The sequence below is a fragment of the Pantherophis guttatus genome, chromosome 6 (genome assembly GCF_059756535.1).
Source record: "Pantherophis guttatus breed Tessera chromosome 6, ASM5975653v1, whole genome shotgun sequence".
Lineage (NCBI taxonomy): Eukaryota > Metazoa > Chordata > Lepidosauria > Squamata > Colubridae > Pantherophis > Pantherophis guttatus.
The window spans coordinates 57,001,093-57,018,846 of NC_142068.1; the positions used below are offsets into that span (position 1 = coordinate 57,001,093).

At 36.5% G+C, this 17,754-nt stretch overlaps 1 long non-coding RNA gene across 1 annotated transcript in view; it reads left to right on the plus strand.

Moving 5' to 3' along the window:
• The window catches only part of LOC117678762 (uncharacterized), a 65,862-nt gene that overhangs the window by 38,845 nt on the left and 9,263 nt on the right, over window positions 1–17,754 (plus strand). The window lies entirely within an intron of this gene.

The following is a 17,754-nucleotide window of genomic DNA, read 5'->3' on the forward strand; positions in this document are numbered from 1 at the left end:
TCCTTGGCTATTGGGGATGAGATCTTACCCCCCTCAGAGAGGGCTCGTAACTTGGGCATCCTCCTGGACTCATGGCTGTCTAGACGATCATATGAAGGCCGTGGCCAGGGGGGCTTTTTATCAGGTTCGCCTGATTTACCAGATCCCTTTCTGGATCGGGACGCCTTGCGCACAGTCACTCACGCAGGTCACACCCATCTGGACTATTGTAATGCTCTCTACATGGGGCTCCCCTTGAGGAGTACCCGGAGGCTCCAACTTGTCTAGTATGCGGTCGCGCAAGTGATAATGGGGGTGACTCATCGCTCCCATGTAATACCCCTCTTGTGCGAGCTGCACTGGCTCCCGGTGGTCTTCCAGGTGTGCTTCAAGGTGTTGGTTACCACCTTTAAAGCGCTCCATGGCTTAGGACCTGGTTACTTACAGGACCGCATTCTGCCACCGTTTTCCTCCCACCGACCGACACAGTTCCACAGAGAGGGCCTCCTCAGTGTGCCGTTGGCCAAACAATGTCGACTGGCGACCCCCAGGGGGAGAGCCTTCTCTGTGGGGGCTCCTGACCTATGGAATGAATTGCCCCCGGACATACGAAGGATCCCCGATCTCCGCGCCTTCCGTCATGCTCTAAAGACCCTATTATTTCAGCAAGCCGGTCTGACGGGATAAATGATTTTAAATTGGGTTTTAAAAGTGGTTTAAAATGGTTTTAATTGGAAGTTTTAATTTTGGCCAAAGATTGAATTTTTTAATGTTTTTTAAATTTTGTCTTGTATGTTGTTTTATCATGGCTGTTCACTACCCTGAGTTCTTCGGGAGAAGGGCGGTATACAAATATAATAAAAACTAAAACAAAAAACAAAAAAAACCCTAATCAAACAAGTACAATGAACACTGACTGCACTGAACACTGCCCCTAAGGAAAGAAGAAAATCTTCCACTATTGTGCCACTCAATTCCAATCCTTGGAGTTGATCCAAAATGAAATGGTTGATGTAGTGGTGGGATTCAAGTAATTTAACAACCGGTTCTCTGTCCTAATGATTTCTTCCAACAACCAGTTTGCCAAACTGCTCAGAAAGTTAACAACCGGTTTTCCCGAAGTGATGCGAACTGGCTGAATCCCACCACTGGGTTGATGGTATTGAAAGTCACTGAGAGACCATGTAGAACCAGGATAGATGCACTACCCCCATCCAGCTGATGCCATAGATCTTCCAAAAGCATGACCAATGGCATTCTTATCCCATGTCCAGGCCTGAACTCTGAAAAGGATCCTTATAATTCGTTTAATTAAGGATCTGGTGAAGTTATTGTACAATAATCTTCTCTACAATCTTTCCCCCAAAAAGCAAGTTGGACATTGGACAAAGATTGTCTAGTATGGTGGGATCCAGTAATGGTTTTCTGAGGAGGGAGTGAACCAATGCCTCTTTGAGAAGCAAAGGAATAATCCCCCCTTTCAAAGATGAATTAACTACTATCAGAACCAACCAACATGTCCATCCAGGGAAGTCTTAGCTAACCAGAAAGGGCCTAGTCTAAGGAGGAGGTGAACGAGCTCGCAGTCATAAGGATGCTGGCCCAACAAATTCAATTCAAACCATTCTTGTAACATGCAAGACTGAACCTCAGGCGTTTCCACTGGACCCGCACTGTAACTGGCATCTAATGGAACAAATTTTGAGTGATTTTGTTCAATAGACACTAAGAAAATTACCCCATCCAGTCTTACAGGTGAATTGCAAGTTTCTCCTTACCCACAATGGCTTGGGTTGGGCCACCCAAAACAAAGCCGCCAAACAGCAATCTGTGTACACAATAAGGATAAATAATTTAATTTCACTGTCCTTACTCCACAAAGGCTTTAATAGTGACTCTTACCCATGTTCAGTCAAGTTCATGCTTCATTAACTTTCATCAATGCTCTAGACATCTCCCATCTTCCTCAGCTCTTCCATAAACTGCACAGAACAACAAGTGGCGACTAAAGACTCAATTGGACCATGCATCAGACCATCAAGAAAAACCCATAACTCCCTCTGGAAATCTTCCAGCTCTCATTAGTCACTGGCAGTGTACCAATCCAAGAGGTCCTATCTCCCTGTAGCAGGGGGGAGGTCAATGCCAGAGAATCTCATGGTTACCAGGTCATGATCTGACTATGACGGGGGTTACAGAAAGCTCCTCCAATTCCAGCCACTCTGCTTCTACTCCAACACAAAATTAGATCAGGTATATAACCACATTCCTGGTTTTGGCTATAGGTGACCTGAAATAAATCTATGGTTTTCCTGGAAGACATGAAGAGCCACATCAGACCCTGCTCCCAAGGAAGGCAGATTGAAATCCTCCAGGACCATAAACCTAGGCGTTTCCATTGCCAACCCTGAGATGGAGAACAACTCAGGCAGGGAGGTTGCTACACAGAGGCTGATACAATAGCAACACTCCCAACTGATTCATGCTTTGGATAAGATGCATTCCTTCAGATTTTGAGCTGGTAGAAAGGTTTGCCAGCTCTGCACTGACTTCCAAGCTCTATTCAACTTGAGTGAAGAGGCTGGTGACTGGTTAATGTAGAATAAGTTAAGGAATGTGATTTTTCCTGCTAACAGAAAAAAACCCTCCAATCGTTCTCCTTAATGTGGGCTGGGTTTTGGTTGAAGGGTAGACCCATGGACTCAGAGCTCCTTCTCACCATTATCTTGCAACTGCCACCCTATCAGTTGCTTTTATCAGTCTAGTGGTTTTTTGAAAGAGTATTAAACTATGTTTAAAAATACTTCCTAGACAGCTGGCAGACATTGGGTGATCTTTTCCTGATTTACTAATAATTGCCATTGTGTAGCCATCAGTCACAAATGCATTTTCAAAGGATAAAATAGTAAGACTACTCTCCAGCATCCCCTCCAATTAACTCAGTGCCCTCGATTTATATTTATTTTTTTCCCCTAGGGAAGATGATATATTACAAAGATTCAACTTTTTATCTTAAAACAATGGTTTTGTGCATGTGACTTTGTAACATGCAGTCTCTCCTAAATTTGCTTTTTAAGCAATAAAATTAGGGCAGGAATTTGGAGGGTATGTTGAGAGATCTTGATGAGCAACTTCATCCTACTTCAGACTCATTTTCTTCCAAGGTTCTTCAATCATTTCCTGTAAATCTGTAAACGCAGCGGAACATACAGAAGCAAATCATTGAAAATATTAAAATACAGATTGATTAGAGTCATGCAAGGGGAATAATGGATCCCCACATTTATCTTAACCATGACCATGGACTTGAGAGCACCTTTTTTTTTCTATGTTCCCATAATCTTATCCCCAGCTCATGAGTGAAAGGGGCTTAATTATCCTTCATTGGACCACCCTTATTTCCAGCAGTTTTTTTCCCTTTCTCTGAAAGCATGCAAGGGAAATCAGATATATAACATTTTTTTGCCTTTGCCACTGTTGCCTTAAAATGAAGTAGATAACTGCTATGATTGGGATCAGTGTCAACAAAAAGGGAATAAGGATTGGCCCGGGGCAACAAATTTTGTGTGATAAAGTTTTATGCTGACTCTAAATGGTGCGTAGCACCAGTGCCAGCTCAAAATATTTGGCACCCCTAGGCCACATTGGATGGTGCCACCTCCCACAAATGTTAACATCTTCATTTTTAGAATGATTCAGAAGGAGGGGCAACATTAGTGCCCACTAACTTTGGCACCCCAAGCCAATGCCCACTCCGCCATAGTGTAAAGCCAGCTCTGGAAAGCATTATAATACAGCCTTGGGGAAAAGCCCGTTTGTTTTTTTTTTCAAAGAAGTACTAATAGTGTGAAATAGTATTTGGAAAATGAGGGATTTTGAGAAAAATATCCTGTGTTCATGAGCCCTATTTAAATATTCCAAGCCCTCTATACATGAAGTAATACAGCAGGAAAAATCCGCAGTCCTATGGTTCACAATTTTTATAGATTTGTTTTTACTGTGATATGAAAGCAACTGTTAAAAATGTTTAGATTTTTTATAAAAAGAAATAGATCAAATAGTCCTGAAGTCTGTACTCAGAAGCATGTCTCATAAAATAAAGTTAGAGCTATTCCTTGGTGGAGGAACCCAAAATTAAGAACTTTAATTATAGAAAAAATGGGTATAACGATCAGAAGTTTATTTTTTCTTTATTTATTTCTTGTTCATTGTGCCATTTATGATTGCAGACCAAACTGTTTAAATGCAATGGCAAATAAAATGTAATCTTTCTTTTAAATGGATTACATGTTTTAATTAAAAGGCACTTCCTATGTTTGCATAGAAAACACTGAATGTTATTCTCAAGATTTTGCACTAAATATACAAAGATTACTTTTTAAAACCTATGTTGACTTCTCTTTTTAACTGGAACTTAACTTGGTATTTAATGAGAGTGTGAACATACAACGTAAAGAAAACTATGAGAACATTGCTACAAAAGGTCTATTAAAAGAATTTTGGTGAGAAACAAAAGAATTTATGTCAGTAAGAATCTACATAAAAAAACTGCAAGAACCAAAAGCAAGGACAAGCACAATTTTATTTTTGGCACCATTTTAATAGTATGAAACAACTATAGTCACAGTCAAAATGTGATTGGAGATCATTTGCGATAATTTTCATTATGTTGGAATCCCATGCTATATTATCCTTGAACAATCCTTTTTAAAGCTTTCTTGTATATCTGAATGAATCATGAAACTAGTATCATTTATACTCTTTTCTGGCAGATCTTGAAGAATTGGGATGGTTCTTCCCCTTGAGAATGTTGAGCTACATAAATTAATTGTAACATTTGAACATTCAAGAATATTTGAATAGTTGAGGTATTGTATTATACTGGAAGTTCTGACCCCAGTTATTGAGCAGTTAGGAATACAGGTAGTCCTTGAATTACACCACAGCTGAACCCACAATTTCCATTGCTAAGCAAGGCAATTGTTAAGTGAGTGTTATCTCGTTTTACAACCTTTTTGCCACAGTTGTTAAGCAAATCATTGCAAGAGTCAAGTGAATCACATGGTCATGAAGCAAATCTAGTGTCCCACCTTGATTTTGCTTGTTGGAAGCCACTGGGAAGGGTTACAAATGGTGATCATATGACTCTGGGACAGTGATTGTTATAAATACATGCCAGTGCCTAAATTTTAATCATGCAACCATGCTGCAACAGTCGTAAATATGAAATCCAGTCATAAATCACTTTTTTCAGTGTCTTTGTAACTTCTAATGATCACTAAGCGAATGGTTTAAATCAAGGACTACCTGTACAGGAAAGAGAAATGCAGTATTAGCTACAAGGAACCTTGTGTTTATGATGTGGCAACAACACCTAAACATCACACTGGAATAGAGACTTTCTCAAATGCTGTCTAGAGCCACTTTGCATCCTAGTACAGGTAATCCTCAAACAATTACAAACATTTGTTTAGTAACTGTTTGAAGTTACAACGGCATTGAAAAAAGTGACTTATGACCATTTTTCACACTTACGACCGTTGCTGCATCCCCATAGTCATATGATTAAAATTTGGACACATGGCAACTGGACTGTATTTATGACAGTCCTGGGATCATGTGATCACCTTTTGCCGACTTCCGGCAAGCAAAATCAATCGGGAAGCCAAGTTTATTTAACAAGCAACACCACAATTTATTTAATTTAACAACTGCACTGATTTATTTAATAACTGTAGAAAGAAAGTTGTAAAATGGGGTAAAATTAATTTAACAACTGTCTTGTTTAGCAACAGAAATTTTGGGCTCAATTGTGGCTGTAAGTGGAAGACTACCTGTAGGGAAGATTAAATTATACTTTACTGTAAGAAAGTGTAACAACTGTTTAGGAGACAAAAAACAAACAAACAAACAAACTGGAGATTTACTAAAATACAAGTCAATTGATATGTTTAATGCTAGAAAGGAAAAAACAAGAATATTATATAGCCTTTTAGGGCTTGTTGGCTTGTTTAAACTTACAAGTTGACTGTACACTATTTCTTTGGGGCAACAAATGCAGTTCCATAGTTGGTAAAAATAATGTATGGAGAGTTGCAAGGAAAGCAGCTTTGCCAAAGATGGGTGATGCCTACATGAGAAGAACAGGTGTATGTCAAGGATAATGTTTATTTTACATTTAAAATAACTTCTAACTAATAAAGACAAAGTGTTTTGTACCATAATAGTTTATGTATAAATTACAAATTTTATTTATATATTTAAAAGATAATATGCAACATCTTCATGGACATAATTAAGATACATTTTACCGATAATCCTGAAAACCTCACAATATGATGCAAGCAGAATGGAAGCAACCACACAGACACACAAATCAAATTTGTATTTAATTTTCCAGATGCTCTGACATGCTTCAGTTTGCTGATATAGGCTTTGAATCAAAATTCTTGTGTGGGGGCAGGAAGTGTTCCTGTGGCCCACCTCTGAAAGAGGGCCAAGGCAACTGACTGAGCGCCAAACCAATTCAGCAACAAGGGAGAAAAAACTGGAGAAAGCTGGATTGCATTGGCTTCAGTTTTAAAAGTTTTGAATCATACTGATCTCATTTCCTTAGTTTATCTGGACCAGAAGTTAAGTCTTTAAAACAAAAAACTAATTAAACAAATCCCCCCAAAAATATAATAACTTTCCTTGAGTTCCCAGATCTCCAGAGGCTCTCCATTTGCCAGAGTGGAGCCAAAGCCTTTACTTCCTCATTCAGATCCACATAGCCTTCAGAGGCTATGAAAAGGTGGAAAAACTCAGTGAAATTACTTGGGTGACCCTGTGCAATGGGGTATCATCAGCATACTGTCATATCTAACCTTGTGTTGATGGGTGGCCTCACTCAGCCATTTCATATAAATGTTAAATGGAACAGGAGGGATATTAGAGCTCTGAAGTATCACAAAAAGCAAGCATTCAGGGCTAGAATTCTTCCCAAACCGATATAAATAAAACTGGTCACAGAGCCTGGTTGATGACCTCGATGCAAATAATCAGAAACTGTTAACAGTCCTCATTTAGCAATCACAATTGGAACAATTCAGACATTGGGTTTGTATTTTTGAAAAAAGGTTTTATCAGTAACCTTATTCAAGCTGTTGGATAAAGTTTTCTCAGCATCCGTTTTCACTTGAGGAATTAGCTATACCTTTCAGTGCTTATATTCCACTTGTGAGTTGTCCCATCAGATTTAGACTTCTTATCTCTTCTCCATACTCTGTGTATTTGTACAGAGATGCTGAAATCCTTGAGTTACATAGATAAATCCAAGTTCCAATATGGGCATATGAGTTCCTTATTGGGTGCGTCCACATTCTGCATAGTGCACACTTCCTGGTTCATTTCCCAGGACTTGGTATTCCATTATTTTCCAGAACCTCTCCATCCTTCACATGAAAAGGTTTAAAGGTTTATCCCATATTAATAACTCAGTGATTACCTGAGGGACCGCCACTCCCGAATTTCTACCATCCAATCTAGTGTGCTACAGATCCCTTCAGATGGCAGGGACTAGAAGATGGACCTTTTCTGCAGTAGCCCCTGCTTTGTGGAATATCCTCCACTTGAGATTAGAATGGCCCCAATCCTGTTGTCCTTTCATAAGGGTTTAAAAACCTGGCTGTGTTCCCATGCCTGAGGTGTTAAAAGCCCTGTTTCTTGGCTTTACTCTTAACTGGTCAAGTATCTCAGCTGCTATGTATTTTTATTTTGAATGTTTTTACTGTTTTTAAAATGGCTTTTTATTATTTTGTTATTTTACCTTTGGAACTGTAAGCCATCCAGAGTCATTGATTGAGATGGGCAGTTATAGAATTTGAATACATAAATAACGCCTGGAATGCACTACCTGACTCTGTAGTTTCTTCCCCAAACCCCCAAAACTTTAACCTTAAACTGTCTACTGTTGACCTCACCCCATTCCTAAGAGGTCTGTAAGGGGCATGCATAAGCAGGAGTGAAATCTAATTTTTTTTGCTACCGGTTCTGTGGGCGTGGCTTAATTAGTGGGTGGGGCAAGGTGGTAAGGTGACTGGGAGGACATGGCTTGTTGGTCAGGTGGGCGTGGCCAAGTCAATGTCACTTTTTTGCCCTTTTTTAACCTACAAAACACAACACAACACAACTGGCTCACCCACAATATAAAAGCAGCTGTGCTAGACCCAAAATGCCCCCTGCAACAAGGAGGAACCTCACACAGCCACAAAAAGCCCCCCCAAAAAAACTTTCACACTTTACACACACACAACACAACACAACACAACTGGCTCACCCACAATGTAAAAGCAGCTGTGCTAGACCCAAAATGGCCCCTGCAACAAGCAGGAACCTCACACAGCCACAAAAAGCCCAAAAAACCAACTTTCACACTTTACACACACAAAATTCCACATACAGCTTTGTGAGATTTTGTGTGTTTGTGTAGTTAGAGTGAAATACTACAGTAACACACTAAATCTCACAAAGCTGCACAAATATTATTTTATTTTATTTTATTTTATTTTTATATCAAAGCAGCTAAATTTAAAACTTCCTAAACTTTAAATGGCTAGGTCTAAAAAAAGAACAACTAAAAAACCTCCAAATTAACTATTTTTTTAAAGCTCCCAAAGGGGAAAAAATAGAACAGGGGTCTCCAACCTTGGCAACTTTAAGACTTGTAGACTTCAACTCCCAGAATTCCTCAGCTATCTTTGGTTTGTTGGCTGAGGAATTCTGGGAGTTGAAGTCCACAACTCCCTGCCTCCTTGATTGCAGACAGGGAGATTCAGTTGCTTGCTGATGCAATCTATTGCAGGGATTACAGCAAGGTATTGCGACCAACAGCTAAAGTAAGCAAGATGGGGGGGAGGGGGAGGGGGAGGGATTTTTGCTACCGATTAGCAGATTGTCAGAGCCATTTAAAAGGAAAAATGTTTTTTTCTTTTACATGGCTCTGGCGATCAAAGCTGAGTTGCTTGATTAACAGGCAACAGTTGAGATCGTCAGAGCCGGGCTCTCAGAGCCATTTAAAAGAAAAAAAAGGCTCTGATGATTGTGCGGCTCAGCTGGGCAAGGGGGGCAGGGGCAGGGATTTTTGCTACCAGTTCTCCAAACTGCCGCCGCCATTGCTACCTACTCGCCCGAACCGGGAGCATTTCACCCCTGTGCATAAGTGCACCAACATGCCTACCGTCCCTGTCCTAATATTCCTTTTTACTTACTCTTTTCATGTATTCAAATTATGTTTATACTTTTACCTGTTATCTTATATATGCTTGACTAAATAAATAAATAAATAAAATAAAATAAACTATTCCAACACTGTGTAACAGAATTCTTGCAAATAACAAATGCTCATCTTAGACATACTGTACTGCTGTTTATTTATTTTAATCCTTTTCCAGCAACTGGAGCTTTAATTATAACTCAGTTTGAGCAAGTTGTTCATCTCAACAAATTCATATTGTAAAAATTATATAAGCTAATCAAATTATTTTTCAGGTTCCTTTACTTTGGGAAGGGACCATATTGCAAAACAAGTTATGGTAGTTGAAAGATCATGCACTATATTTAAGCACCAGGCAACCTGCAGGATTGGAAGGGTAGTCGATATAATTGTAGATAGATAGGTAGATAAACTTGCTAAATTGCTTGCCTGCAAAAGTGGGTTTCATTGCATTTTCTGGACAAATTATATTTTATAAAGAAAAAAGGAGATATTAATCATCAAACTCAACAGCACATGGACAGTGATTTCTTTGTGCTTGGCTTGTTCTTCAAAGAATTCATAGATAATCTATTTGGAAACATGCAGCCTGTACTTCTTAGACTGATTCCTGTACTTAGAAATAAATCTTAAAAGAATTCAACTGGGCTTACTCCCATGTAAGTGCTTACAGATTTAAAAACAGCTGAACTGAAGTATAAACACTATGAACTCATGCATAATGGCACTTGGCCAGTGAAGATCCATCAGTGTTTTATATCTGTAAACTGAGAATAACTTCTTATTCTAAATATTTTGTAAAGCTTTGGACTTTAAAATGGACTTTTTATATAGTATAGCATGGATTTTCCTGGAAAACCTCAGAAAAAAGAATGTGTCAAAACTTGATGCCCTGTAGCAAAACACAGTAAGAATTCATACCCAAAGCCTTTTTTTGGTCAAATATTTACATCTAACAAGGTAAAATCCTATAAACCCATTACCAACATTTAAGTAAAAATTTACATTTAAAAAAAGGGAAATTTTAAGTTATTTTTACAGTCATGCATTTTTAATGTTTTCTATTATCTCATAAATGTAACCTTAAAAGGAAATCTTTCTCCATGGGAAGTTGCTACATTTGGTAAGTTCAGAATGATGTTGGCTAAATCCAAAGTCTAAATCCATTGTTTTTAATGTAATTGATAAGGATTTGCTTTTAATATAATTGATTAGAATTTTTTTTAACTGATTAAAATTTGTTTTAATTGATTAGGAATAGTTTCTAATGTAATTGATTGTGTCTGTTTTTTAAAGCCACTTTTGATATTTCTTGGAAAGGAAACTGCAAGTGAGAAATATTAAAATAGAAAGGCCACATCCTATGCAACTCAGCTTGTTGAATGTTGGGTCCTTGAGTCCTGTATTGTAGAGGAAAACAAAGACCAAATTGTAAATAGTATTGTTAAGTGAGCAGAATAAATGTTTTACTTGAAATAAGATTGTGTTACCACATCTGGTTCTAAGAATTGTAAATCAGCTTGTGGGATAAAATCTGGCAAGTTCACCAGTAAAATAAGTGAACCCATCATTATTATTTTTCCAGTGGCAATGACTTAGAATTCACTACAGTATAATTTCTGCATTTTGTATAGTAAAAACATACATGATGTATTTATATATGTCAGTTATGTCTAAATGATTAAGAACAAGAATTGGAGTTTGTCTTGTTTTGCTTATTTTGAGCTTCCCAGAGATGATGAAATTTAATTCCTTTCTAACAATGCTGACCTACTTCTCTCTTTCCATCTTCCCTCAAACTCATGTGGATGCGCAGGATTTTCTTTTGATACATAGGAAAAACTTTCTCTGATTTATACAGCTGCATCTCTTTTTTCCCCTTCAAGCCTCATTGTATGAACCACATTAACTTTTTCATAATTACATTTAACACAGGAAGTAGTGTTAAATTGATTACAGAAGTATTAACATTACATTGGAAAAAGCAAGAATTATGCATACTCCCAATTGTTTAGCAAAGGTGATGACTAGTAAATTCATTGTCTTATTTCAATTTATTTCACTGAAATCAACAAAGTGTAGTGATTTTGTTGATTTTGTCTCATTAAATTTAATAAATCCACTCTAAGCATAATTAATTTTAAACCCAATCTTTGGGTACATTTTGGTGAGCTTTAGAAAGAATTAATGTATCTAAGATCTTTATGATTTCATTAAAATCTCTTTCAATTTTATGATTAAATGTACAAGATATTTGGTTTGAATAACTGAGTTTTATAATGCAATTATTAACAAATACACTATTTAAAATGTTAATATTTTTCCCTTCAAAACATCTAAAGGACAAATGACTACTAGTGCTTAAATACTAATTAGCTAACCCAGTTGAATCCATAGCTAACAAAAGCTGCTATTAATTTATTGGCAATCCACTTTCTCATATTATGATAGAAACAATTTAATAATATTCAACATTTTCAAATCTGAACCTGTCTGAACTCAAATGGCTTATTCCGAAATTATTAGAAGTGGTTTAACTTTCTTCCAAACATTGTGGACATTGTCAGTTTCAGCTGGGAAGCAGGACAATGAGTGGGAATGAAGTTTCATCCCTGGAGAGTTTATATATAGCTTAATAGAAACACAAGCAGACTTTTAGTTTCACTTAAACCTAATCATTTCCTATTTTTATGCTTAATTTATTCTAGTATTTGCTCCCCAGATTTTTCCAATTCTCTTATTTATAGGCCTCAGTTAAGATTTTTGTAGCTTTGTGTACTGAATCAAACGATTACGCAACCTCCTAATACCGTGTTTCCCCGAAAATAAGACCCTGTCTTATATTTTTTTGAACCCTGAAATAAACACTTGGCCTTATTGCCATGCGCTCAAAAGCCCGATTTGGCTTATTAGCAGGGGATGTCTTATTTTGGGGAAAACAGGGTATTCTTGATACGTCTTCTGGTGCTGATGAAAGACTTCAAATCGCTTCACTTTCTCTAAATCGCTTCACTTTTGTCAATTTATACAATCTTTTAGGTTGCCAGCTCTTGACCAATAATCCACTTTTCTAAAATATCTATTTCAAACTGGTGAATTATTAGGTAGCTTCACAATCCCATTCCCATTTCAGTATCTGTTGCTTCCTTTAACTTTTCTTCAGGATACTGTCAGCTGCTTTCTTAGGCCCTCAATATCTCAGGTCTTGCTTTTCACCATTCCATTCCATGTCATCTCCTTTCAAGATGGAACTGTAGTTTTCAACTCATACAGACCAGCTTCTGCAATTCCAGGTCCAAAATGCGAATTCTATATATATAGGAAACTTTCTATTTCTATGATATCTTTTTTGTATTAGTAACTGGCTGGTACAGTTTTTCTGTTTGGAATAGAGAATATTTCCTGCCATTTTGAGAACAATTATATATCTACCTAGCAGGAAAATATGCACTTGCCAAAGCTCCAATTTAAGTACTAGAAAAGACCACCAGTGAGGGAAAGCATTACTACTTTCCAGCCATACCTTAGTTTGGGCATACAAAGGAAAATGCAGGATCCAATCTGGGTCAGACTCCCGGACCAGAGGTTTCGTCTTCCGAGCTTTTGGACTTGTGCTGGAACTAGAGAAAAGTTCCCTGAAGATGGGCTCCAGCATGAATCTGAAAGCTTGGAAGACAAAACCTCTGGTCCCAGATTGGATCCTGCAACATTATCCTAGGACACGTATATTCGCCATCATTCGTGAGAGAAAATTCACATATTCCAAATCTCTTTCCAGTTCAAAGCATTTTGAAATGTTTTATCCACCACTAAGTCTTGTGGTTTTGGATTCTTGGATTTGGATTTTTCTGCAGTCTCCTATTCAAAGTATATAGTAATCAAATCTTTATTCCACGCTGCAATATTTATAGAGCACTGATGACAATATTTGCAATAATCATCTTAATACTTAGCATTCATGGAACAGTCGTAAAGATTCTATGCTCTTTGAAAAATGCACTAAGGAGAACTTTCCTAATGGCTAGAGCAATCAACCAATGGAATAGCTTGCCTTCGTAAGTTGTGGGTGCTCTTTCACTGGAGACTTTCAAAGAGACTGGACAACCATTTGTCTGAAATATGGGTCTCCTGCTCAAGCAGAGGGTTGGACTAGAAGACATCTGAGGTTCCTTCCAACTCTATTATTCTATCCATACCAAAGACACCTACAGTAGTGACCAAAATTGTGGAAACCTTTTGGAAAAAGTGTATTTTCTAAAACTAGCTAATAACACTTTTTTTTTAGTAGCATCATAAAATTATTTATCAATGGAAAGATAATTTAATCAAGAATATAATGCAATAACTTTTATGAAGGATTTGCTATTAGAATAGCAGTTACAGTATAATGAATAAAAGTGAAACACTTAGAAAAAAAGATATATACAAAAATTATCACCATATCAGTTAATACTTAGTTGGGTAACCTTTAGTATGAATTATGGCCTTACAAAGTCTTCCCATATAGTGAACCAAGTCGTTTAGTTCTGCAGCTGTTATAATGTAAAACCAAGATTGAACGATTGCTTCTATTAACTGGGTTTTATTGCTGGGTCACTTCTGACTAACAAGTTTCTTTAGTCGGCTCCATAGATTTTCAATTGGGTTAAGGTCATTAACCCAATAACCTTGGGTTAATGACCTTAACCCGAGCCATTCCAGCAGTGGAATATGATTATCTTAAACCCCCCCCCTCAAAAAAGTGGTATTATTAGCCATCAAACCTCAAAAATACCCTTTTCCCAAAAGGTTTCCACAATTTTGGCCACTACTGTATATGGCTATTTTTCTCAAGTTTTATCCTAACAAGCATGTAATAAATAATTACCAAGACTGACTGAGCTTCATTGCCAACCAGGATCTGTATCTGGCTCTTAAAGCAAAATTAAAATTGTAGTGCTCCAGATACTGAAAACTAGAAATATATTATATTTGGGTTTCTCTTTAGCATGAAAACGAAACTCCAAATATGTCCATTTAAGAAACTCTTTTAAGTATTTGTTACTATAAAAAGCTAGTCAGTTAGTGAACTGTTCAAATTCTGAAGGTGTATAAAAAGCATGCCATAAACATTTTTGCAGAAACCAGGGATTATCTGCATTTATTATCTGCAAATAAACTGGAGTTCTATAATAATTTGCAATAACCATCCTTACTATTTAAAATACTTGTGACAATGAAATATAATATGGAAAAATCTAATCCAAATTCTAGTCACTATTTGGATTATTTTATAGAATATTAACTGTTTTTCTGAGATGATTCAGCTAGAAAGTATTTGTAACTATTTCTGCAATTAACAATCTTTGCCAATATGCAGCAGGGTGGGCATAGTCAGAGCAGGCTGAAAGTAAGATATCTATTTACCTTTTAGAAGAATTAAAATCAAGCCATCTTGACAATTTAATCATTCATTATTTTATTAACATATTTTACTTCAGCTATCTCCTATTTAAGATATATCCAAGATGTATCCAAGATTAAGATGTATTTATCCAAGTTGGCTCCCCATGGTATCTAGTGAGATAGTGTGGGCCTAAGATGCTGAAGATGGTATTTTGCTGTGATTCACTATAAAACAGAGTTTTATTAGATAAGTATTGTAACTTGATAGGTTAAAGAGCCTTGGTGGCACAGTGGTTAAATGCAGTATTGCAGACAAACTCTGCCCACAGCCTGGAGTACAATCCTGATGGTGCTCAAGGTTGATTTCAGCCTTCATTCTTCCGAGGTCAGTAAAATGAGGACCCAGATTGTTGGGGGCAATAGGCTAACATTATAACTGCTCAGAGGGTGCTGTAAAGCACTATGTGGCAGCATATAAGACTAAGTGCTATTGCTAAATAAACCTTAGTTTGTAAAATGGCCTCTCCTGCCCTGATACTTCCTTCTCCTTGGAACCAGCTTAGTTCATACAAGAAGCAGGAGCTAAGTTGACAGTCTACTTTTCTTCCAATGTTTTCTCATCAACGGCTTTTGAAAACAGTTCCCAACTTCAAATGAATTAGCCACACAACTCAGGAAGGGAAGAGATATTCAAGAAAAAAAATCTTGGATACAACACATTTCATAGCTTTTCATATTATGGCTATGATATTATATCCTGATACAAAATGGTCAGATTAGTTCTGATGGACTTTTTAGGAATTCTTTAGATCCCAATGTGTTATGGGGACATGAAAGTCAAATGTTCAGAAATATCTAATTCTGGACACAGGATGCTAGAAATTAGACCTCAATCTGAAATGCTGCCAGCTTAGTATTGATTAAACTACATGAATTAAGGACCTTTTCTAATTGAAGGTTGTTTTTTTTTTTTTTTTTTTGCCATTGTCAGCCCAAGACTTGGTCTGGGGTGAAACACATAAAGGCTTTCCATGCAGCTCTATATATACATGCAGTTTATAAGAAGCTATCCTAACTCAATAATTACATTAGAAGGGAAATAAGATATTCACAATCCCTCCAGAGATCAGCAAGGAAAACAGTTTATTTCCCACATGAGATGAAACAGCAGCATAGCAATGCTTCATTATTCCTGGACTTTACAATTAAATATCATTGAGCACTTCTTGTGAGGAAGTTTCTATATTCACTTTGCACCAAGCAGTTTGCATGGATTGTTTATAGCTGTTCCACAATTTAAGAACTAAGCTGGATTGCGACAGATAAACTGTAGATCACCTGAATGCAGGGTACATTTCAATAACCCTAAATAAAACATATGCAGATGTAAAATTATAAAACCTTCATTATCTTTTACTATAACATACACAAAACCTTTTTATCTTTTACTATAACATACACAAAGAAGAACAATGAAGATTACAAAGAGTTCATATGAAAATTTTGATATACTTAGGGCAGCAAAGGCATTTTTTAAATAAATAACAGATGGGCAGTATATTAGCTATTATTTTATGTATTTTAATTATGTCTTTACAATTCATATTTCTATAGCAGAATTCTGTTAGTTCCAAACTTATTAAAAAGTACCATTGTAGATAGCTGTCCATAAATTGTACTTAAATATGAATTGTTATAGCATTCTTGCTTAATGTGAAACCATCTGCTTGCAGCAGATCTATGTTCTTTATTTGAAACATATAATATTTATATGAACACTTGCAAAACATTACTTCTTTATATGTATCCTATGGTACTTACCATGTAATTAGATACCTTTTTCTTTGAGCAAAAATGGAGAATTTAGCAAAAAAATTGGATTTAAAAACTGTATATCATCTGGATAAAAAACAAAATACTCCTGTCTTGGTTAATATACTCCAGGCGAATAATGACATAAATATGGAACGTAAATGTTTAAAATTGCCGAAAGAACTATACTTTGTGTTTAACATACTGAAAAGTAATCTGTAAATTATATGGAATGCAGAAAATTGATGAAATTGTATTTGCTTGATTAAGACATTTTCTATGGATGTTGATTGCAATTTTAGCTCCAGTTGATCCATGAATCCTATGAACATGTTTTCATCACCATACTACTACACCCTCATGGTATAAAATAAGAGTACTGTATTTTTTGGAGTATAAGACGCACCAGAGTATAAGACACACCTTAGTTTTTGGGAACCAAAATAAGAAAAAAGCTGATTGGCAGGTGGATCGCCTCCTGGAATACCCCCAATCAGCTGTTCCTAAAGGTGAATTTTAGCAACAGGTTCCTTGGTTGTGAACTCTGTGTCTTGCTTTTTTTTTTCTGCCTCTGAAACTTCTGAAACTAAAAATTAAATTAAAATCCAAGAACATTATACGTTTTTTTTTACAGGGTTTAAAGAACCTAGTTATGGAAGAAGATGGCAGTAGATTACCTCACTCCCTTTTCTTTTTGCTTCCTTTCAGTCTCTAAGTAGCCCTGAAAATAAGCCTTGCAGGGTTAAGGTAAATTGATTGCACATGGGAAGAAAGAGAGAAATATGTATTATTTTTTTGCTCTGCTCACAAATGACATGATCTCATTTTCAGTAAGCTTGCCCCTTTTTCTCAGTGTCTTGTAGCACAGTGCATCCTACAAACCTATCAAATAAACTGTACAGTAAGAAAACTTGAAGAAATTATTCTGAATTTGAAGAGATCTCTAAAAAAATAGTTAACAGGGTCTTAGCTGAAAATATAAAATAGTGTCATACTAAAACAGTCAGAATAAAAATGTTTAATGGAACATTTCTGATATTATATGCCTCTGAGTCAGGATGGAACCATATGTCTAATAAAATAAATATTTTTAGTTTATTGCTATATTCAATTTGAAAAATAAAATCCAAATATTTTTAAGTTTTTCAAAGCAACTGCTAGGGATATGTAAACCATGTTAAGCTTCAAACACAAACTGTGTTTTTCAAGTTGACAACATTCCCTTGTTTAAAATTTTGTCTTGACCTCTGAACAAAGCATACTGGTTTTATTCCACATTCAAACACAAAATAGTGCCATTTCTGTTGCTTAGCCCCATGGTGAGA